Here is a 26,273-nt window from a genome sequence, read left to right as displayed (position 1 = left end):
TACCAAAACATAACATGGTTTAATCTGGGAGAAAAAATAAAGCATGTTGAACTCAATGAAATATTGGATAAAAATATAAAGTGTAGCAGATACAGCACTTAAGGTGGTTAAAAATGGCTGGCATCAACAAATGAGCATATTAAAAATTTTACACACATGCATACTTGAAAGATACAACCAAGAATGGTAAACAATCTGTGAATATTCTTGAAAGGATGAAACTCCAGAATCAAATTATACCATTTAGGACTTTATGGACTAAAACACCTATGCATGCATGCACACACATACACATTCATACACACACACTAACACACAAACACACAATGTTTCACCATGCCATGCCTTGCGAAGTTGCTTCAGTTATGTCTGAGTCTTTGTGATCCTATGAATTATAGCCCACCAGGCTCCTCTGACCATGGGATTCTCCAAGCAAGAATATTGAAGTCGGTTGAGTTTTTTACCACTGGTATCCAACTTTCACATCTAAGCAAAGAAGGGTCAACTTCAGTAAGTGATGGTAGGAGAGAGAGAGTGAAGGAGGGGGAGGGAGGAAGGGAAAGAGAGAGGAAGAGATAAATAAATGAGGCAGAATTTTACATTTAAGTAATTTAGTTATCTCCACTTTAAAATTAATTTCTAACCTTACCACTGGCCCTTATAAACTTTGTAGATGTAGTCCTTTAGCATTCTTAGGTGAAATATTTCTGCTCTAATTTTTTGTTTTATTGTATGTTTGTATATAGTTGCATTCTTTTTCTTTATGTAAAAGTCCCATGGAAACAGGAAGATATAAATATACATATATCCAATCACCACTGGGTTACTCTTCCCTGCTCAAAATTCTGTATGTAACTCCCACGACCATATAAAGATCAACTCTTCCTATCAAGTCCCATAGGGAACAAATTTCAGATGTGCAGAGCAGTATTAGTCAATTAAACTTATCTTGGAATATGGAAGTTAGTACTAGAAGTGATAAAACATATCATTTATAGCTAAATTTAAAGATAATATAGTGTACTGATAGAAATAGGAAATAGCATTAGGAGAAGCTTTATTTAACAAGATATGATTTATGATGACACTAATTATTAAAAATGTTGACATTATTGTCCATTATACACACATGGTATTGGAAAATCTGAAGTTACATATATTTCTTATATACTTTTTAAAATTTAAGATAACATATTATAAGCTATGAAACTATGTTAAAAAATTAGAATAATTTTTTATATATGTCAATGACATAATAGCTCCTCTGAGTATACAGACATTTCTAAGTTCAACTGAATTAACTCATTACTTTTGTATTTAGCAAATTTTTCATAACTGTAAGTTTACCAAAATTAATTTAGCATCTTTTAAATAACATTGCTTTTTAAACTATTTATTTTCTTGCCCTCACCTTCCCTCCATTTACTCCACTAATCAGCCTCCACTATTTTTCTATTCAGTTTGAATGGCCTAGCATTTAGAACTTTAAACATAATTTACAACCTTCATGGAATAGCCATCTTACAATCGTGTGGTGGCAATTAATCTGCAGATTATTAATGACCCTGGATTCATATAGCCTTAATTAAAAATGTTCTCTGGCATAGAGAAATGAGAGTAATAAGAAACAGTAGAATTTCAATGAAGTTTTTAAAATGATTATTTTAGACTACCAGCATGGTTCCTTCATAAAAATGAAAGGGAAGGCATTTTAACAAAAGAGTAATATTGTAATACATATATATTATATACTATATTAATATATGCATTATGAATGTATATGTATACATAGAGTATATGTATGTACATGTGGGCATACATGCATGTACATATGTACATTCATATGCACTTGCATATACCAAGGAGTTACATGTCAATTTTTTAATGTTGTAGAATAATCTATTCCTGGAATTAAGTAGGTTAATTTTGATTGAGGAAACTGACCTAGGATTTAATGGTAAATTGAAAAATAGGAAGAGGAAAATAGACCAGGATGCCACATACCCCTAAAAAGTATAATCTCAAAAACTCATCCTTGAAATGAACTGTGTGCCTTGCTTTGTTAAAATTTATCACTCTACTACACTTTCTTGCAAGATTTACAATTTTGGACAAGGAGCCCAGGGTTTCTGGCCCAGAGAAGTCATGTGAGCCTTTGTTAGTTAAATGTTTAGACTGGAAATACAATAGATCAGACCTGGGTTCTTCTTTACATCCATGAAGAAACAAAGTCAATCTTTTTCTTGAAGAGTGCTTATACTCTTATATAAAGATACCCTAGAACACACACATATGCCTGAATGAAGCAGGAAGGAACAATTCTAAACAGATCTGTTTCTATAAGAGAAAGGTTTTTTTTTCCCTATAACACAAATTTTGAAACACAAAAGTAGTTTTTTTTTCCTTTAGTTAAAAACACAATAGGGATAGTAATAAGAAGAAATTGATTTTTAAAAACAACAGAAATACTGACTGCATTTAATTTGGCATTTTTAATAGAAACAAGCAGGGTGACAATATATAATATACAACCCTGACATACTCCTTTTCCTATTTGGAACCAGTCTGTTGTTCCATGTACAGTTCTGACTGTTGCTTCCTGACCTGCATACAGGTTCCTCAAGAGGCAGATCAGGTGGTCTGGTATTCCCATTTCTTTCAGGATTTTCCAGTTTATTGTGATCCACACAGTAAAAGGCTTTGGCATATTCAATGAAGCAGAAATAGATGTTTTTCTGGAATTCTCTTGCTTTCTCCATGATTCAGCGGATGTTGGCAATTTGATCTCTGGTGCCTCTGCCTTTTCTAAAACCTTGAACTTCTGGGAGTTCACGGTTCACATATTGCTGAAGCCTGGCTTGGAGAATTTTGAGCATGACTTTACTAGCGTGTGAGATGAATGCTGGGCTGGAAGAAGAACAAGCTGGAATCAAGATTGCTGGGAGAAATATCGATAACCTCAGATATGCAGATGACACCACCCTTATGGCAGAAAGTGAAGAGGAACTCAAAAGCCTCTAGAGGAAAGTGAAAGAGGAGAGTGAAAAGGTTGGCTTGAAGCTCAACATTCAGAAAACAAACATCATGGCATCTGGCCCCATCACTTCATGGGAAATAGATGGGAAAACAGTGGAAACGGTGTCAGACTTTATTTTTTTGGGCTCCAAAATCAACTGCGGATGCTTATTGCAGCCACGAAATTAAAAGACACTTACTCCTTGGAAGGAAAGTTATGACCAACCTAGATAGTATATTAAAAAGCAGAGACTTTACTTTGCTAACCAAGGTCCGTCTAGTCAAGGTTATGGTTTTTCCAGTGGTCATGTATGGATGTGAGAGTTGGACTGTGAAGAAAGCTGATCGCCGTAGAACTGATGCTTTTGAACTGTGTTATTGGAGAAGACTCTTGAGAGTCCCTCGGACTTCAAGGAGATCCAACCAGTCCATTTTAAAGGAGATCGATCCTGGGTGTTCATTGGATGGACTGATGCTAAAGCTGAAACTGCAATACTTTGGCCACCTCATGTGACGAGTTGACTCACTGGAAAAGACTCTGATGCTGGGAAGGATCGGGGGCGGGAGGAGAAGGGGACGACAGAGAATGAGATGGCTGGATGGCATCACTGACTTGATGGACATGAGTTTGAGTGAACTCCGTGAGTTGGTGATGGACAGGGAGGCCTGGCATGCTGTGATTCACGGTGTAGCAACGAGTCGGACACGACTGAACGACTGAACTGAACTGAATAGAAACAAAGATAAAAGTGCATTTAAAGTTCTGCTAGTACAGTTTTGAGTGTGGTAATGTTTAAATATTTTGCATTTTGGTTTAGTAGGGCCAAATTTTTCCTTCCTGAAGTATGCTCTAGACAGCTATTTAAACACCGAAAACAAAAATTAGACAACAAAATGTTCCATAGGCAATCTCTTACTTTATTATTGGGAAATAAATATTTCTATTATGCAGAACACTCAACATAGCTTTAGAGATGGACTCTATAATGTTACCAAACAGTTATAAAAAGGAGTTCTTGTTAACTTATTAACTACCTCTGCTCACATATATTCACTGTGATAATTAATAATAGAATAAATTTTAATATTACAAGCTATAAGTTTTTACCTTTCCAGGACAAGCATTTCAGCAGAATCTTCAAATCAAATTCTACTGTGCTTTCATTTTTCACGGATGATGAAAGTACCTTTATTTCCAAGTCACTTAGCCATATACAGATGTTTGTGCAGTAAGCCTTATGAACACAAGAAGCAATAGGATCACTGAATTCCTAACCTTTCAACATGCTTTTGGACTCTCCTTCTTTAACAACAGAGATGAGGATCAATATTTCATTTACCTTCCTAACTTTGTAGATATTTTTATTATCTGTCATTTGCATAGCAGTTCAAGAAACATTCACAATACACTCATTTTTTTAAACCTGAATTGTAAGTTACATCAATAGATTACCTTTCTTTTCTATTGATATTCATCAGCATGCTTTGAATGTGTCCTTCTCCTCCTGATCTCCATATAATGACTTTCTCAGTCTGTGTGCGTGTTCTACTTTATATCCTAACGTGTCAACCCTTTAATGGCAATAGCAATCTGGTCTATTTTCCTCTTCCTGTTTTTCAGTTACCTATTAAATGCTAAGTCTGGAATCCCAAAACAGCAGCTTTCCTCAAAAATGTTGGTGTTTTTAGCAAATTTAAGGAATCGATTTTGATTAGAGACCCCAGTAAAAAGCAGTCTCTTCTTATGTGGGTTATTAATTAAAACTAAACATGCATTAGCTGTGACTGTTAATAGAAGAATATTCTTTTACAGAAAAGCCTATGTAAATATTCATTAATTTGCTTTTTAAATTCCTTTAAAAATAATATTCTAAAATCTTGTGTCAGACACAGTTAAATTACAACAGAATGTGGCCATGGGGCTTTTTTACCTTTCTGAGAGATGTGAGAGAGAAACCTTTTAACAAGTGTCTCACAAAATTTGGCTCAGTAAGCCTGAGGTCTCTCAAGAGCCTGCAGTATTAACAGAAAGCTGAATACTGATACAGAAAAGAATAAGGAAAGGGAGAAAGAGGAGGTACTTACATGACTGTCAAGTCTGATAATGGGGACAACAGCTTGACAATATGTGTGATCAGACAGCAAAATTTAGGAGTCTGATGGACCTTTAATTTAGTTATATTTAATTGTGTTGTTTTGCATCATAATTCACTAACTAAAGATGAAATATAAAGAGAAAACAAAACAACAGATACATATTTTCCCCTTCACTGATAAAGTCAGATAGAGGACTGACTTACCCCACCCACTTAGCTTTATAATTATTAACTTAAATAGCCCATAGGCATCACCACCCTTGAGGAAGATCCATTTTTATAGAATGATATTCATCTTGACCCACTCAGTAAAAATTGAATTTTACTGTATTACTATCCACACTTCACATTTTATAGACTCAGGAACTAAAGAGCAATTATATCAAGCAGCTTACAGCTACCGCTAGAAGTGACTAGAAATCAGGTCATTTTACCATGATTTAAAATTTGGAATTATAAAGATAGAATATGTAGTATAAATGCTCATATTATAGATATATATCTTCCCTGATAGCTCAGTTGCTAAAGAATCCACCTGTAATGTAGGAGACCCCAGTTTGATTCCTGGGTCAGGAAGATCTGCTGGAGAAGGGTTAGGTTACCCACTCCAGTATTCTTGGGCTTCCCTTGTGGCTCAGCAGGTAAAGAATCTGCCTTCAATGCAAGAGACCGTGGTTCAGTCCATGGGTTGGGAAGATCCCCTGGAGAAGGGAAAGGCTACCCACTCCAGTATTCTGGTCAGGAGAATTGCATGGACTATATAGTCCATGGGATAGCAAAGATTTGGACACGACTGAACAACTTTCACTTTAACATAGATATATAAAAATATGCCACCTGGCCATGGATGAACTGCTCATCATGGTGCAGAACTGCAATGCAGATTTATAATTGTTCATGTGATGAAGCTATGTATTTATTGTTCTGTCACAATTTAGTTTCTGGGCTGGATCAGTGGGAAGTACTGTTTTAAAAAGCTCTAGATGTGCTGATGAACTATACAAAAAAAATCTTCATGACCCAGATAATCACTATGGTGTGATCACTCACCTAGAGCCAGACATCCTGGAATATGAAGTCAAGTGGGCCTTAGGAAGCATCACTACAAACAAGGCAAGTGGAGGTGATGGAATTCCAGTTGAGCTCTTTCAAATCCTAAAAGATGATGCTGTGGAAGTACTGCACTGAATATGCCAGCAAATTTGGAGAACTCAGCAGTGGCCACAAGACTGCAAAAGGTCAGTTTTCATTTCAATGCCAAAGAACGTCCAAACTACCACACAATTACCCTCATCTCACATAGTAGAGAAGTAATGCTTGAAATTCGCCAAGTCAGGCTTCAACAGTATGTGAACGATGAACTTCCAGATGTTCAAGCTGAATTTAGAAAAGGCAGAGAAACCAGAGGTCAAATTGCCAACAACCACTGGATCTTTGAAAAAGCAAGCGAATTCCAGAAAAAAGTATTTCTGCTTTATTGACTATGCCAAAGCCTTTACTACGTGGATCACCACAAACTATGGAAAATTCTGAAAGAGATGGGAATACCAGACCACCTGACCTGCCTCCTGAGAAATCTGTATGCAAATCAAGAAGCAACAGTTAGAACTGGACTTGGAAGAACAGATTGGTTCCAAATTGGGAAAGGAGTACATCAAGGCTGTATATTGTCACCTGACTTACTTAACTTATATGCAGAGTACATCATGAGAAATGCTGGACTGGAAGAAGCACAAACTGGTATCAAGATTGCCTGGAGAAATATCAATAACCTCAGATGTGCATATGACACCACACGTATGATAGAATGCAAAGAAGAACTAAAGAGCCTCTTGATGAAAGTAAAAGAGGAGAGTAAAAAACTTGGCTTAAAGCAAAACATTCAAAAAACTAAGATCATTGCATCTGGCCCCATCATTTCATGGCAAATAGACGGGGAAGCCATGGAAACCGTGAGAATTTATTTTTTGAGGGGGCTCCGAAATCACTGCAGATGGTGACAGCAGCCATGAAATTAAAAGACATTTGTCTTTGGAAGAAAAGTTATGACCAATCTAGACATCATATTAAAAAGCAGAGACATTACTTTGCCAACAAATGTCCATCTAGTCAAAGTTATGGTTTTTCCAGTAGTCATGTATGGATGTGAGAGTTGGACTATAAAGAAAGCTGAGTGCCGAAGAATTGATGCTTTTGAACTGTGGTGTTGGAGAAGACTCTTGAGAGTCCCTTGGACTGCAAGGAGATCCAACCAGTCCATCCTAAAGGAAATCAGTCCTGAATAATTCATTGGAAGAACTGATGCTTAAGCTGAAACTCCAATACTTTGGCCACCTGGTGTGAAGAACTGACTCATTTGAAAAGACCCTGATGGTGGGAATGATTGAAGGTGGAAGGGAAGGGGATGATAGAGGATGAGATGGCATCACCGACTCAACGGACATGAGTTCGAGTAAGCTCCAGGAGTTAGTGATGGACAGGGAAGCCTGGCATACTGCAGTCCATGGGGTCACAAAGAGTTGGACACAACTGAGCAACTGAACTGAACTGAACTGAGATATGCTAATGAGAAAATCTAATCCTCATGATACAGAGTGATATTTCTAATTTTTTCTTTGGTATATGCATAGTGCTTATATGATGCTTCCTCTATAGTTGACACTCAGTAGGTATTGGTTGAATAAAGAAGTAAGAGACATAGCCTGTATCATAAGTTCATTCCATTTTGTTCTTGCCAGAGTAAGGAGCAATAGAGTAGAAAGCACGATCAATAGTGTTTACCTGTTTTCAGCAAGATCTCCCTCTTCCTGCCTGGCAGGGCTGCCCTTGACACACCACTTCTCATCGTCTCATCCAGAGTTGTGCTTGCATGTTAGCTTTGAATTCCAGTCAGAAGCTAAAGAAAAAATCAGACATAATTGTGCACATTTTTTTAATCCCTTCCTGCTTCCACCACATACTACGCCTAGGTGATGGTTTAGTTGCTATGTCATGTCTGACTCTTGTGATCCCATGGACTGTATCCTGCCAGAATCCTCTGTCCATGGGACTCTCCACACGAGAATACTGGAGTGGGTTGCCATTTCCTTCTCCAGAGGATCTTCTCAACCCAGGAATCGAACCCAAGTCTCCGGAACTACAGACAGATTCTTTACCGACTGAACTATAAGACTACTCCAGAAGTATCTTCAAAAGAGCAAAGTAGATATCAGGTAAGTTTTGCTTTTTTGTTTTTTTTTTTTTTTAGTAAAATCTGCACACAACTGAATTGGAGGAGGTAACTGAGCCATTGATCTTACAGCAGAACCCGAACAATTAGAGGTTCCTCATCCCCTTTTCTGCCCTTAGAATGTGTGTTTCACTTGCTTTCTCTACAATATAAACTGCCCATGGACACAGCCTTGTGATTGTCTTCTGATACTGAGACCATTTGGATGTATATGTGACTGAACTCAGTTAAGTTTTCTATATAAACTTTAGGCAGACGATCTACTGAAAATGCAGGTGCTCAAAACAAGCTTCATGTGTAAATTCCCTTGCTTATTAAACCTGTCATTTACCAGTCTGGAGTGGTCTGCCTCCTTCTTCAATCCTGCCATATACAGGGGCCAGTTTGCAAATCAATAGGCTGATACATAAATTAGGAAAAAAGAAAGAGAAAAAATACTAACAATACCACTAATTAATGTCTTTAACATGATACATTATAATTAATCCAGATCATAAAAATATTTCATACTAAACCCAAATAACCACATTTCTTTGTCCCATATAATATTAACAACAATAAAAATATAACCAAAGCTTATTAGAAGAAATAAAACTTATGGTATGCAATTCAATTTATGACTCAATATTCAGAATTCTATTTTATAATCATGCTCCCTTTTGGAATTTCATTATTGCTCTATAATTTTTGGTTACCTTTTATAATATTTTAATGTTACTTTGGGTCTCTCCCGATGGCTCTGTGGTAAAGAATCTGGATGCCTGTAATGCAGGAGATATGGGTTCAGTCTCTGGGTGGGGTTAAATGGAATAAGCAAACATTTTGAGACACTGTTTTCTGTAAAGCATATCCTGTTTGTCCTAGTCAGAGAATCACGTACTAATGCAATTAAACGAGGCAGTTGTTACCTGACTAAATAGACAAAACACATACTGAGTAAACTTCAAAAACAGGTGGCCCAGTTTAATCAGCTTAAAGAACTCATCCAAAACCTTTTGCCAATCTTATCATTGTGTAGCTCTGCAATCTGCATTATTTTGGTACTGTAATAAAAGCAGTCTCTTGGGTGGCAAATCCATTAGAAGTTCATAAATTTTTATTTGGAAGGTTAAAATTACAAACTGTTTCCCAAATCTGGGTCTCTGTTAAACTAATTTAAAAAAGAAAAAGTTGCCCGCTAGGGATTCCACTTAGATAGGAAAAGATGAATATAATGAAGATTGAGAATTGTCTACAGAGTTTTGAATTGATCAAAGCTAGATGGAATACTGGAGAGATGAAAATAAGAAATTAAAATAAACAGGTATGAAATAGCTTTAGAGTAGTATTTGGGCTGGTGAAGATAGCATGAAACACAATGTAAAGTTTCCAGTGAGAATAAGTAAGACTGGACTTTTCTGCCTTTGTGCCTTCTGACTTGTTCATCTCCTGCCACCACCCTGAGCTGCAGAATTATGGATGAACCTGGGCAGTGACTGCTTGCATGGCCTCCGTAAATTCACATTATAGAGTTGATCTCAGCACAGTCTTGCTGCTGTGGACCTGAAAGTGTTACTTTTGCAGATCTCCTGGCCATTGATGTATAGATTTTTCTTGTACAATTTTTCTTCTGTTTTGGTTAATGGGGCATGCTAGATTTCTATTGAATGGCAGTGGAGGCTGGGTATTCCTTATTTCATTTATTTGATACTTTTTAAAGCAAATGTTAATGAGCAACTACTATATGGTAGGCTCTGTGGTACTTGCTGAGAGATAATGATGAACATGATACTGGCCTGGCCCTTAAGGAGATTAGGAGGGCAGATGTAAGAAAACAGGCAATTCTAATGCCACATGGGAATAAGTACAGTACAGTTAAGCATAGAAAGCTTTGGGAAAAACAACAAACTGGATATATAACCAATCACATGCATCAGAGGACACTTTCTAAAAGTTATAAACTGAGACCTGGTGAAGGAGGAGAGCCTCTTGATGAGAGTGAAAGAGTAGAATGAAAAAGTTGGCTTAAAACTCAACATTGAAAAAACTAAGATCTTGGCATCCAATCCCACCACTTCACGGCAAATAGAAGGGGGAAAAGTAGAAGCAGCAACAGATTTTATTTTCTTGAGTTCCAAAATCACTGCAGATGGTGATTTCAGCCATAGAATTAAAAGACAGCTTGCTCATTGGAAGGAAAGCTATGACAAACCTAGACAGTATATTAACAAGCAGAGACATCTGTTTATTGACAAAGAACTGTATAGTCAAAACTGTAGTTTTTCCAGTAGTCAGGTACAGATGTGAGAGTGGGACCATAAAGAAGGCTGAGTGCCAAAAAATTGATGCTTTTGAACTGTGGTGCTAGAGAAGACTCTTGAGGGTCCTTTGGACAGCAAGGAGATCAAACCAGTCAGTACTAAAGGAAATCAACTCTGAATGGTCACTGAAAGGATTGATGCTGAAGCTGAAGCTCCGATACTTTGGCCACCTGATGCGAAGAGCTGACTCACTGGAAAAGACCCTTAGGCTGGGAAATATTGAGGTCAGGAAGAGAAGAGAGTGACAGAGGATGAGATGGTTAGATAGCATCACCGACTTAATGGACATGAATTTGAGCAAACTCCTAGAGACAGTGAAAGACAGAGGAGCCTAGCGTCTTGCTGCCCATGGGGTTACAATGAGTCGGACAGGACTTAGTGACTGAACAGCAATAACAGTGAAGGAGGAATTTTCCCGGAAAAAGAAAAAGAAATGACTTTGATGGTTTTCCCAGGCAGAGTTAAAGAAAATGCAGAAATAAGTTAGACCTAAAAGAAATAATTTTACTCCTGGATTTATTACTCTTTCAGGGTAGATATGGATTATGACAAAAAGGAAGCGAGAGTCTTGGGGGTGAGGGAAGATAAGGCAGACCCTCACTGAAACTGTCAATGGAAAAATAAACTCAGACTAAGATAAAGTAAAGTTTTATTCCAAAAGACTATTTCAATAGTCAGAAACACCCTGATCTCAGCATCTGCAAGCATCTCAAAACAAACAAACAAACAAACAAAAACAACTATAAGAAAGGCTTTTCTTTTATAGGGGAGGATGGGGGGATGGGAGGAATTTGAAGGGAAATTGGGCAAGTGAATAGGGGCTAGCAGAAAGCTGATTGGGGCAGATCAACAGGAAATGTTTCTCTCTGTGTTAAACAGTTCTTGGATTGAACCTGTTCTGCTCTTTAGGGCTTGCTTGAATGCCAGCGTTTGGGGGTGAGCCAAAGTTCAAAGGCCTATGAGGAGGAGAGAGGCCCTTCTAAAGTTTGGTCAAGCCAAGTCAGTGGGTAAGGAATGGGCAATCATTGCTTGGACAGGACTCAAGCAACCTGCCTGCCCAGTATTTGCCAGTCAGTGCTCCTTGGGGACTGAATCCTATTCTCTAGCTTTGCAGTAGACAGCTGGCCAACTCCAAATGGACGGATGCCTCAGGCCGTCATGCTACCACCCACAGGGCTTTGATCATCTTGCTGCTGCACTCACCAATAATTGGTTTGACAAGTTCACACACCCTTGTAACACAGTACACTGGAAACTGTGATACCCCCAGTGGCAGTCTGCCTTCCATACACCACCTGGCATGACTGTGTCTTCCTTCAGCTCCAGGCCAGCTTCACTGCTAAATTGTGAGCCTGACTTGAGTCGTGTCATGGAATTTCATGCTAAGATCAGTTTCTTATGCTTCTCGGTAGCTCTCTATTATTGAATCACTGTATTCTGAGCAGCTTGTGGAGACTCTAGTGAGACTCTTTCTGGCTAACAAAATTGTGGCAGAATTTGGAATTATAACAGCAGAAAAGAAATTATTATATATATTGAAATGTGATGATTCCACATTTTATATATGCGTTTTGTATATTGGTCTAAATTGTAGCTGAATAGAAGATGCAGGGAAATGCATATTATTTCAGAGTTATACTTCTTTGTATTATCTAAGGAGGTAAAAGCATATTTAAATTTTCATTATTCAGGTATATATCCTGAAATCACATTTTGCTCAAACCTTAGGGTATACCCCAGGACAAGTTATTAAAATTCTGGTTAAGCATTCAACAAAACTTACAACTTGCAATTTTATTCTGAGGCTTTTTTTATTTTTTTAAGAAATATCATTTGCAAAAAGTCAACTAATTTTTTAAAGTCAGATTTGTGTTTTATAATTTAGTGAAGTTCATTCTGGATAGAAAAACAATGACAGAATAATAGGCCATATTTTAAAAAATTCTCTTTTATTACTGCACACAGTAGCAAAACTAGGTTAACAAAATATTGCCTAGCAGAAGGAAACTGCTTTAATGATCAAGTAAGAAAGAATTGTAATTAGCTCAGAAAAACTTTTACATTATTAATTTGCTTAGGAAACTACTTCTTCCTAGGGAAAAAAAAAAAAAATCTCTTCTCAGTCTTTCAAACTTTTTATCCCTGCAATTAGGAGTTCCAGATATTCTGCCAATTCAGTTAAGCCTGATACACTGTTACATTAGGCAAATAAACATGCACAAACTAAATATCAATTTGTTGCAATTATGATTAAGAATAGCTGATATTTTTTTCCTGTCTTTTTATTAGAATCTTGCTCAGTGAATAATAAAACTGAATTTATCCTTTGTTTTCTCTTTTTTTTTTGTTTACTTGAAATTTGTGCAAACAGTTTTTGCAGGATATTCATTTAAGAACAATCATTTAAGGACAGAAACTAGTACACAGGCATCATTTCCGAGGACAGATTCAAAGAAGTCAGCTCTCAAGGGCAAGAGCAGGGCTGGGGACTGACCCAAAGGAGACACTTGACACAAAGGAGAGGAGCAAGATTGTCAGGGATGGACAGGTTGTAGCTGTTGCTACCTGCATCTCTGCTAACCTGCTCCCTTTTTAAAACCACATCATCAGGATAAAATGATAGGAAGAATGAACAAACATGATTGGAAGTGTTGTTAACACCATTTCAAAAGGAAACATAAAGGGGGTTCAATTCTATGTGCTCTTTATAAAACTCCTTGCTCAACAGAAATATAATGCAAGCCATGTATGTAACTTTCTATTGTCTAGTAGCCATATTTATCAAAATCAAAGGTGTATAAATTACCTTTAAGAACGTATTTAATTTACTATATTCAAAATGGGTAACATATTTGCTATCTTTTTGGCATGTAATAAAAATGATTAATGACATAGTATACATTTTTTTCATAATAAGTCTTCCAAAGCCTGTCTGTGTGTTGAACTTAAAGCACATCCTATTTTGGATTGTCACATCTCCTTTGCTTAGTAGGTCACAAGACCACGAAAATAAATCATGGAAAGATTTTCCTACAGCTTTGCTCTACATTGTGGGTCGTTTCTGATATACTATGTAGTCAACTGCTAAGAAACAAAAAAAGGTAGAACTGAAATTTGCTAGGAAGTTACTAATTAGCAAATTAATTAGTTGACCCCAAATACTCCGGGAGTTGGTGATGGACAGGGAAGCCTGGCTTGCTGTGATTCATGGGGTCGCGGAGAGTCGGACATGACTGAGCGACTGAACTGAACTGAAATTATCTGGAATACTCTACATTGTTTGATAACCGTCTCTCTCTCTTTTTTTTAATGCTTTTTTTTAATTAAGGAAATGTCTCACTGTATTTGCAAAAAAGCACTTTTCAAACACTTTTATATTTTGCTTCCTGTAGATTCTTTTCCCATATTCTTTAAATTTCTGCTTAAGTTTAATTTTCTGCTAAACTATTTTAATAAGATTCTAATATTACCCTTACAGTTGTCAATTATTTTGCATGAAGAAAAGAACCTGTTCATGTGAGTTTTTTTCTTTGAGGATGGTGGAATTTTTGAGATTGTTCAAGCTATATGAATAACCCCATAAGTTGAGTTGTCCAATTTAGTTATACTGTAAGAAAGTTATAATATGAAGGAATATTATGGTTTAAGATTTATAGAATCTGTCTCTCCCCAATAAATTCTGTATTTATTTTGAAAGTTTGTCTTCAAAGATAGGGTATTGATATGCAATCGTAACCCAGATGATATTGGACAAAGAGGCATTGGCTTGTATGATCCACTTTCTGCTGGTTCTTTGGTGGTGTTTAATGATGTAGTAAAACAAAGCATTAGTTTAGACATTGTTCTTCCCAGTAGGATATCCAGCTTCAGTTCAAAGTAGAGAATCTATCTGCCAAAAGATGCTAATCATATTCCTCCTATTTTTACTGCAAGAGAATAAGAATTTGCTAGAGAGAATACCAAGAGAAGCACAAAAGCATAACAAGGCTTTACTTCGCACCACCTCCCATCCCTCTGCACCCCTCCCTGCCACCCCCCCTGCTCTGCAAATATTGTCTTTATTCCACCTGGAAAAATATAGTGGCTTATTTTGAGAAAGAGTGAGAAAGAGAGGCCTGATTGATCGCTAAGTATCAGAGCAGAATTACTGAATCTCTTGAGATGCGGTTCTGCAATTTGCATTTTAAATAAGATTCCCAATTGATTCTTATCTGCTTTAATGTTTGAGAACCTCTGGTTAAAGAAAATATTTAGAGACATGTTCAGCCACTTTTTTGCACGTCCAGAGAGGGGGTTTAATTTAACTAGGCAGATGTAATTTGCAGAACAGATTCAAGTGAACAAAGACTGATAATTGATTCTGTACTTACAGTACTTGAAGCACTTGCATAATCAGAGAGCAGAGAATTGGATGGAGACACCCGGGCCCAGGGGTGTTTGGGGCTTCCCAGAAGAGTCTCCAAAGCCTTAAGGTAAATATTTTGGTCAATGTTGTATTACATTATAATGTTGTTTTGCTTTCCTCTATCCCTCATTCTCTAAAATTATTAGCAACCAGAAAGAAGAGCATAATGTATGAATGGAAAATGTGCCTGCTAAATCAGTACTTGCTGACAAGAGAGAACAGTGCTTCTGCTCTTCAGGGAGTTGAGAGAGTATAGGAGGCCTGAGGAGTTTGAATACTTTCCATACAATGTCCTTTTTTGATTCTTATTGCCTATAGCATTTAAAACAAACTTTTTTCTACCACAGACCTGCATCTTACACAATGAGCCTCAAACTATCTTCCCAGGTTTTCTCCTCATTATTCCTCTCATAAATTCTGTGTCTGTCTAGCAACAATGAGCTCGGCCAGTCCCTTACAGTACCTTTATGCCCCGTTCTCTTTACTTAAAAACACCTTCTTTTCAAAGAAATGTAGGATATATTTTTAACAATAGTATAGATGCACAGAATTTAAAATTAAATAATTCCATAAAGATTAAAAGGGAAAAAGCACTCTCCTGTGAGCCTCCGATGTTTCCTGCTCACCAGAAGCAACCATTTTAAATAATTTTAGTGTTTTTCTCTTTGGTATATCTGTATTTTAGAATAACATGACTTGTTTTTACCTTTTATATCTGAAAAAATAACTATTCTGCACTCCTTCACAATCCTTTTTCTTCTCCCATCCAACACATTTCTGCTTACCCATTTCCACAAAAATAGTTTCGTCATAATTTGTGACTATATATTCTCTGTACTATGACTGTTCACAGCAGAGACAGGTACTGTATAGGGATAACACCTTTTTCTTTCCACAAGTAAAACTTAAGTCACACCCCAGTAGTTCAATATAAATATAGACAACTTATTCAAAACCATCAAGTATTATTTGTTGTTGTTGTTATTTTTCAGTTGCAAAGTCTCATCCGACTCTTTGGAAGTACACCAGGTTGTGCTGTCCTCCACTATCTCCTGGAGTTTGCTCAAATTCATGTCCATTGTGTCACTGAAGCTATCTAATCAACTCATCCTCTGTCGTCCTCTTCTCCTGCCCTCAATCTTTCCCAGCATCAGTGTCTTTTCCAATGAGTCAGCTCTTTGCATCAGGTGACCAAGGTACTTCAGCTTCAGGATCAGTCCTTCCAATAAATATTCAGGGTTGATTTCTTTTAGGATTAACCAGTTTGATCTCCTTGCAGTTAAAGGGACTCTCAAGATTCTTCTCTAGGACCACAATTTGAAAGCATCAATTCTTCAGCACTCAGCCTTCTTATGGTCCAACTCTCACATCCATACATATAATCAATCTGATTTCGGTATTGACCACCATGGTATTGACATACCATGGTGATGTCCATGTGTAGAGTCTTTTCTTGTGTTATTGGAAAATGGTGTTTGCTATGACCAGTGTATTTTCTTGAGAAAACTCTATTAGGCTTTTCTCTGCTTCATTCTGTACTCCAAGGCCAAATTTGCCTGTTACTCCAGGTATCTCTTGACTTCCTACTTTTGCATTCTATTCCCCTATAATGAAAAGGACATATTTTGGGGATTTTAGTTCTAGAAGGTCTTGTAGGTCTTCATAGAACTATTCAGCTTCACCATCTTCAGCATTACTGGTTGGGGTTGAGGAAAAGGGGCCAGGAAATTTGGCACTCTAGTGCTTTCAAAATGCTTTGTCCAGTCCTCTGGTTTTCTATACTACCTTTCTATACTGCCTTACCAGCTGATGCAAAGGGACAGGTTTTTCATTGGCGTGTTTCCTTCTTTAATTACTTATTTATTTTTGGTAATTAGTTTGAAGCAAAACTAGATTATATGTGTTTTTTATTATCATTATGCCTAGTTATGTTCATTGCAGTGTTAACAAGTTAATATGACATATAATGTAGCGTATGTACCACATTAACTTCCTAAAGTCACACCTGTCAATCCTAATAAGATCAAACCAGTCAATCCTAAAGGAAATAAGTCTGGAATATACATTGGAAGGACTGATGCTGAAGCTGAAACTCCAATATTTGGCCACCTGTTGCAAAGAACTGACTCATTGTAAAAGACCCTGGTGTGGGGAAAGACTGAAGGCAGGAGGAGAAGAGGATGACAGAGGATGAGATGGTTGGATGGCATAATCGACTCAATGGACATGAGTTTGAGCAAACTTTGGGAGTTGGTGGTGGACAGGGAAGCCTGATGTGCTGCAGTCCATGGGGTCACAGAGTCAGACACGACTGAGCTCCTGAACTGAACTGAACTTCCTAAAACTCAAAAGTAAGATCTCAATCTTGATACTCATCCATTGTCAATTGATTCATATAAGTGATATGAATCTGAAATTTGCACTAAACAACTTTTTAGGTTTTAATGTAAGAAATCGAGTTGCATCTTGGCTTCCTATTCAGAAGGCTTATATTTCAAAATTGTTCAGATATGCTAAGTCAGTATTGCCTATCTTCCTGTTTTCCACCTCCATAATTTTTGTTTTCTTCCTTTCTATTTTCTTAGTATATGTGAGTGTACATATGTGGTATGCATGTACTCTTAATAAAATTAGATAATTTCATATTTATTCTAGTGAGGTTTGTGGAGGAAGATTGATTTAAGTTCTATCAAAGAAAAAAAAAAAGAATGGTTTCTCTTTACAACAGAAGAACTAGCACCTGCTGGATATCTTTTGGGGTGAAAGTTATGAATATATGCATTAATAAATTTAAATGTCTAAGTAGATGGAATTCTTTCTGTACTTTTCCTTCAATAATAAAAAAGTACACCACAATTAAGAGTAAATCCTTATTCTAATTTAAATTCTTTATACATATATCATATATATATATATGAGTCTTTTCTTCATGAATCTCACCTTGATTATTGTATCAATATTCTGCTGCTCAGAGAGAAAACATAATCAAGCAAATAGAATCTGAATACAATTTTTTCTTCACTTTAACTTAGGTCTCTTTATGGCTATATATTTTAAGGACAAGAATAAATAATAAGCAATGTAATACTTTATCTCTACCTATTTTTCCCACTAAAGAAAGTGAACTGACAACTTTCTGAACTTGTGAAAAATAAGTTCACAAATGATTTTACTAGCAAAATATTATGATAGATGTTTTGAGAATTTGCACACTTCCAATACCCAAAACTCTAATGATAAAGCAGCAAAGTCCTCTTAGTCCCCAAGTTTTATATATATATATATTTTCCTGACCCAGGAGTCTCCTGCATTTGCAAGCAGGTTCTTTACTGTGAGGACAACTTGGGAATCCTTGTATATACCTATACAGTGGTAAAGAACCTGCTTACCAGTGCAGGAGATCTCTGGGTCAGGAAGATCCCCTGGAGGAAAAGATGGCAAACTACTCCAGTATTCTTGCCTGGAGAATCCCATGAACAGGGGAGCCTGGAGGGCTACAGTCCATAGGTTCACAAAGAGTCAGACAACTGGAACATCTTAGTGTGCAGGCATAGGTATATGTATATATATACATATACCTATAATGCATCATATATACATGATGCAGCTATTTAACTTGTAACAAAACAAAGTTTTATTATGAAAGACATATATTTTAGAATATGCATGCACATTCCACATGGAAAAACTAGTGACAACCGTTGCATGATGAAAGAAAAACGCCTGGTTTATTTAGTTGCTTCATAATTACTTATGCCTAACTAGCATTTCTGCTGTCATATGGCATTTTTCCAGTCTTTCTACGGTTTATTTCATAGTCTATTGTTGAATAGTCAAAACAGTTATTACCATTACACACTGCTTTTGCATACATATATTATTTCTCAGATACTTTTAGCATATTCTTGATAATATGATATACAAAATTGTGCTTGCTCTAATGTCTATGTTTATTGCTAATTCCAAGACTAGTTCAGTTCAATCGCTCAACCGTGTCCGACTCTTTGCGACCCCATGAATCGCAGCACGCCAGGCCTCCCTATTCATCACCAACTCTTGGAGTTCACTCAAACTCACGTCCATTGAGTCGGTGATGCCATCCAGCCATCTCATTTTCTGTCATCCCCTTCTCCTCCTGCCCCCAATCCCTCCCAGCATCAGGGTCTTTTCCAATGAGCCAACTCTTTGCATGAGGTGGCCAAAGTATTGGAGTTTCAGCTTTAACATCAGCCCTTCCAATGAACACCCAGGATGGATCTCCTTTAGAATGAACTTGTTGAATCTCCTTGCAGTCCAAGGGACTCTCAAGAGTCTTCTCCAACACCACAGTTTAAAAGCATCAATTCTTCGGCGATCAGCTTTCTTCACAGTCCAACTCTTACATCCATACATGACCACTGGAAAAACCATAGCCTTGACTAGATGGACCTTTGTTGGCAAAGTAATGTCTCTGCTTTTTAATATGCTATCTAGGTTGGTCATAACTTTCCTTCCAAGGAGTAAGTGTCTTTTAATTTCATGGCTGCAATCAGCATCCACAGTGATTTTGGAGCCCCAAAAATAAAGTCTGACACTGTGTCCACTGTTTCCCCATCTATTTCCTATGAAGTGATCGGACCAGATGCTGTAGTTTTCTGAATGTTGAGCTTAAAGCCAACTTTTTCACTTTCCTCTTTCACTTTCATCAAGAGGCTTTTTAGTTCCTCTTCACTTTCTGCCATAAGGGTGGTGTCATCTGCATATCTGAGGCTATTGATATTTTTCCTGGCAATCTTGATTCCAGCTTGTGCTTCTTCCAGCCCAAGACTGGAGTAGATTATAAATACTTTTTATATTATGTATTACTATTGCCATCCTGAATAATGTCCATATGACAGCCATTTTTATCTAGAATTTTTTTCAAATATTTATTTATTTGGTTGTCCTGGGTCTTAGCTGTGGCATGTGGGATCTTCTGTAGTTGCAGCATCCAAAGTCTTAGTTGCAGGATGTGGGATCTAGTTCCCTGACCAGGGACTGAACCCAGGCCTCCTGCATTGGGATTGCAAAGTCTTAGCCCCTGGACCACCTAGAAAGTCCCTGTTTTGAGGATTAATCTATAGCAGAGTCTTGAAACTATGCCTAGCAGATAAGTGGTAAAGTATTTATTGAGCTTCTCCAGTGGCTCAGCAGTAAAGAATCCTCCAGCAATGTAGGAAACACAGGAGACATGGCTTTGATCCCTGGATCGGGAAGATCCTCTGGAGGAGAAAAGGCAACCTACTCCAGTATTCTTGCTTGGAAAACCCCATGGACAGAGGAGACTAGCAGGCTAGAGTCCATAAGTTTGCAAAGAGCCAGATACAACTGAAGTGACTGAGTATGTACACACACAGTGCTATTTATTGTTGGTATTAAACAAACTTGGATAAATTGCACAAATATTTATGTCTTTGCAAAAGTGATTTTGAGGGAAGAGAAATGAGAAAAGTAAAATTGCTGATAATAGCCAGTTTGTTTTTGTCAGAGAGAGAAGGAAAAGTCAGGGATGGAATATTCCTCAAAAAGGTCAAGTTGAAATCTTGATTAAAGTAAAATATTGGGGGTAAAAAGCAAGGGTTTACAGAAGAAAAGAATTATTTTAATTCAGAAATAGAGAAAATTAAATAGAATTACCACTTTTGTTTTTACAGTTGAGTTATATGTTTTGAAATATCATTTGATTTAGAAAGTGATTTAAAAACATATTTTAAAGATAAAATAATATTCAGAAATAATTTAAAGGTAAGATGAGATTTTAAAAGTCTGAATTATGTAACAGTATGAGATTGATCTAATGCATTAATTTGATACTGAGAATAATTTTATTGACTACCTACCATGAGGTAATAGCTATATTATGCAAAAAAGCTATGGTCTACAATCTACATAGCATGAGAGATTTTAGACATTCCTTTGTCGTTTGCAGGTTTTAACACAGCTTGTAGACTTGAAGGGAGTTTCATTTGTTCTCTTGCTCTCCCAGCTTTTGGTGCTTCAATCAGAATCTCCTTTTCTGGTTAACCTGACCAGTCTTTAGCAGACCTCACCTTATCCTAGACAAAAACCTGTTTCAGAATAACTTGTTTAATTTACCCTAGAAAATCATTCACAAAACTGGTTATACCATCTTTATTCACCACAAACTCAAACTTTAAATATCCAAACATCCAATAGAAAAATGAAATAAATTATGGTATATTCATATAATGGAGTATTACTAAGCAATAATAAAAAAACAAACAAATAAATGATACCAGTACCATGTAGATGTTCAAAAACACGTTGAAAGGAAAAGCCAAGGGCAAAATAATACATTATATTATAATAGCAATTCAGTTAAGGCCAACAAAAAGCAAAATTAAACTATGATGACAGGAATCAAAACAGTGGTGGTTTGGAGGTAAATGGAAAAGATATGAGGGAAATTTCTGAAATGATGAAAATATCTTTTTCATGGTATTAACATGAGTGTTCACAATTGTCCAAAATTCATCAAACTGAACACTTACGATCACTGTATTTTAGTACGCATTCTTGACTTCCAACAGTACCTTGAAGGCCACATCATAAACAATAGTTGTGAAAGCAAAATTCTAATTTGAAAATACCAGGATTGATGATAGAATGAATGGTTCTTAAGAATCAGAAGTCTTCCAAAGTAATATAGCATAGAGTTCAGCTCCAAAGTAATATGACATAGAGTTCATAACGACCCAAATATTGGACAAACTTTACAGAGCTACCCCCCAGGCAACCTATGTAAATGAGGGATTAAATTAGGCACAAGGAGAATTAGGCATTAGAGGAGGGTAGATGTGAAAGTAAAACTCATGCAGACAAGCAGAGAAAACATCAATAAGCTCCCTAGAATATGCTGAGTGCCCTAGAACATGGTGGGAGAGAGATTATAAATTTAGGAATATATTGACAAGTCACATCTTTGCTCTCAAGTCATTTACAGAGAACAGGTTCTGACCCTATCCCAGAATGTTTAAGCGTCTATCCTTCCATCCTAAATCACTTCAGTCATGTCTGACTCCTCACAACCCTATGGATCTTAGCCCACAGGGCTCCTCTGTCCATGGATTTCTCCAGGCAAGAATACTAGAATGGGTTGACATTTCCTTCTCCAAAAATCTTCCCAACCTGGGGATCAAACCCTTGTCTGTTAGGTCTCCTGCACTGGCAGGTGGTTTTTTTTTTTTTTTTTTTAACCACTAGTGAAGGACTGATGCTAAAGCTGAAACTCCAATCCTTTGGCCACCTCATGCGATGCGTTGACTCACTGGAAAAGACTCTGATGCTGGGAAGGATTGGGGGCAGGAGGAGAAGGGGACAACAGAGAATGAGATGGCTGGATGGCATCACTGACTCGATGGAGGTGAGTTTGAGTGAACTCTGGGAGTTGGTGATGGACAGGGAGGCCTGGCGTGCTGTGATTCATGGGGTCACAAAGAGTTGGACACGACTGAGCGTCTGAACTGAACTGAACTGAACTGAGTGCTACCTGGGAAGCTCAGGATATTAAAAAGCTTTCAAAATATTTGGAATGGTTAAGGAGCAGACCTTCAGCTGAGCTTTTAGTAATGATGTTCAAATCCCCCAATATACAACCAGGTCCCTAAGGGAGCCACTACTTCTGCCACAATCAAGAAATTGCCTGCCCAATCAGAAAGCTCCTGTAATATGGGCTATATCCAGAACCTGCCATCTCTGCTTTCCTCTGAAGCAGTTAATGTTTCTCAGAAGTGAAACTGATTCAGCAAACCAAAATCTCATCTAGATACTTCAAGGGAATCTAGAAATCTATTTTCATTTTGTTTTGTCTTGTTTTAGTGTTTTAGTCTTAGCAGTGTAAGAAAACACACAATAAGCAGTTTGAAATACATACAGAGTAAGCCAAACCAAATATATCACCACTCACATACTTTTCTTCTCATCCTTAAACTTCCAAACAGCAATACAAAAAAAAAAAAAATTTCCCCCTTTACACAACATGGACATCCCAATAGAAACAACATGCTCATCCTTTCATAAAAGCAAGGAACAAAAGTTTTATCAATAATGACATCCATTTCTGAGTGATACTCTTTCAATTGCTATCTCTCTGACCCTGTGTAGTCTATGGAATAATCAGTTTAATTACCATCAACATTCCATGAAAAAGAATAGGAAAAGAAGAGAAATAAAGGGAAATGGATAATACTTATAAATTTATAGAAATAGCACAGGAAAAAGATAAAGTAGGCAGAACACTCCTTATTTCTACAACTGAATATCTGTTCATAGACAGTATTCATAATTTGACACTCAGGAAGGTAACAATGTAGAGTTCAAATTCAACAACTTTTACAACTAAATTTTGCATGTGATTTGGGTTTCCCTGGTGGCTCAGATGGTAAAGAATCTGACTAAAGTGTTAGTTATTCAGTCGTGTCTGACTCTTTGTGACCCCATGTACTGTAACCCACCAGGCACCTTTGCCCATGGTATTCTCCAGATAAGAATACTGGAGTCGGTAAGCTAGTCCCTTCTCCAGGGGATCTTCCCCACCAAGGGAATCCACTTCCTCACATCTTTTCTGTATCAGTCAATATCCAATCAAGAGACAGAAAGAACATAATAATTTGAGCAAGCTGTTAAGCTCTCCTAGGGGGTTAGTTACTCTGGGAAAAAGAGAACTCTAAAGAATTCAGGAATAGCATGTGGAGTGAGCTGCCACATCCTTTACAGCTGAGCAGAGCATCTAAAGAAGGAACAGATTGGAAGACACCCATACCTGCCCCAGACTGTGATGCAGACTTCCTTGCAAATGGTTTATTATGGCTCCCCAGGGTATGGAAAAGTTTCTTTACAGGCTATACAGTGGAATTAACTTGTAAGGTTCCCTCTAGAGTAATGAGAGAACTGCCTACAGGGAGGAGCCACATATTTTGGTGAGTCTTACATCACTGGCCAGTACATACTGTTGGCTAATCTGCATTGCAGAAGCATGTCAAAAGGAAGATACTAGAATCATGAAGACTAGAGACCCTTTCACCCTTGGTATGGAGAAGGAAATGGCAACCCATTCATGTACTCTTGCCTGGAAAATCCCATAAATGGAAGAGACTGGTAGACTACAGTCCATGGGGTCGCTGGGAGTCTGACACGACTGAGCGACTTCACTTTCACGTTTCACTTTCCTGCATTGGAGAAGGAAATGGCAACCCAGTCCAGTGTTCTTGCCTGGAGAATCCCAGGGGCAGGGGAGCCTAGAGGGCTGCTATCTATGGGGTCGCACAGAGTTGGACACGACTGAAGTGACTTAGCAGCAGCAGCAGCAGCAGCAGCGTCCTTGATATCCCTCCAGCACCTCTTTATGGGCAAAGTTCAAACTAGCGTTGTTCAGTTGCTAAGTCATGTCCAATTCTTTGCGACCTCATAGACTGCAGCACCCCAGGCTCCTCTGTCCTTTAGTATCTCCCTGAGTTTTCTCACATACATGCTGATATTATCTAACCATCTCATCCTCTGCTGCCCTCTTCTCCTTTTGCCTTCAATCTTTCCCAGCATCAGGGTGTTGTCCCATGAATTGGCTCTTCACTTCAGGTGTCAAAGTATTGGAACTCCAGCATTAGTTCTTCCAGTGAATATTCAGGTTTGATTTCTTTTAGGACTGATTGGTTTGATATCCTTGCTGCCCAAGGGACTCTCAAGAGTCTTTTCAAGCACCACAATTTAAAAGCATCAATTTTTTGGTGCTCAGCCTTCTTTATGGTCCAACTCTCACATCCCTAAATGACTACTGGAAAAATCATAGCTCTGGCTATATGGACCTTTATCAGCAAAATGATGTCTCTGCTTTTTAATATGCTGTCTAAATTTGTCATAGCTTTCCTTCCACGGAGCAAGTATCTTTTAATTTCATGGCCTTAGTCATCGTCTGCAGTGATTTTGGAGCCCAAGAAAATAAAACGTCATTGCCTCCACTTTTTCCTCTTCTATTTGCTGTGAAGTGATGGGACTGGATGCCATAATCTTCATTTTCTTTAATGTTGAGTTTTAAGCTAGCTTTTTCAGAATCATGCCATCTGGCAAAAATAATGTTTTTCAGATTCAACTCAACAATTATGGTCAAGCAAAGAAACATGGACTTGGAGCTAAGAGGAAATAGATTGACATTTGATTACTAACTAGATAGTGATGATATTGGAATAACTGCATCCCAGATATATGCCAGAATGTTAGCATCAGTTGGAAAAGATAACCATCTTTTCAAAACAGTAATGTTTGCCTCAGGCAGGTACTACATGTGAAAATTTTGATTTTGGAGATTCTTTAATAGCAAAGTTTTAGAAGAAGAAATGAAACAGAAAATTCAAGACCAAGTGTCTTATTTTCCTCTCCATGTATAATATATGGATATATTTATTTTTAACAATATAGAGTATAACAAGATGGTTTCTCTCTTTTCCTGGAAAGTTCCAGAAATGCGTTTTCTCAAATTAAAATATTGGGGCAGCATAATGTAGAGTTACTAAAAATTATAAAACTTTTAGATTTCCTTATCAAATAAGTATGAATAACTTCTGGGAAAATTAAATATTTTTTTAAAAATATTTTTTCCGTATTGAGATAAAGAATGAATATTATGAAAAATATACCTATGTTTGATATGGAAAAGGGTTAACCATTTTTCTTTGCCCTATGGGTGTCCACTCATTTGAAAGAATGTCCAACATTACTTCTGGGGTCCGTATAGTCTTTCAGTGGATGATAATAATCATTAACATTTATTGAGCAAACATTGTGTGCCAGATACTCTTAGTAGACCTTTCAACATATTAATGCACTTAATACTTACAAGAAATCAGCGAGATAAAAAAATACATTATCATCATCTCCATTTTATAGATGAGGAAACTTGCCAAAACCTGACTTCCAAAAGTCAATGAGCTAGATAATAGCAGAAGAATTCCATTAAGTCTGGTTCCAGGATTTGATATTTCTACCATATCCTATCCATAATAATAATAATAATAATAAAGTTACTGAAAACATGAAGACCTTCGAAATATACCTCTATTTTGTTCACAAACTCATTCTTTAGAATACTGAAGAACAAGATTAATGATCTCTTCAAGCCCTTAGCACCATAGGGGGAGAAGGACAAAATCTTGCAGTCTGTGAAAATATATGTTATGCTTATGAAAGTAATCTACTTT

The sequence above is a fragment of the Moschus berezovskii genome, chromosome 5, assembly GCF_049115385.1.
Source record: "Moschus berezovskii isolate FMDL1 chromosome 5, NW_MosBer_1.0, whole genome shotgun sequence".
Taxonomy (NCBI): domain Eukaryota; kingdom Metazoa; phylum Chordata; class Mammalia; order Artiodactyla; family Moschidae; genus Moschus; species Moschus berezovskii.
The sequence above is the reverse complement of the archived record's forward strand: the minus strand, read 5'-3'. Positions refer to the sequence as shown.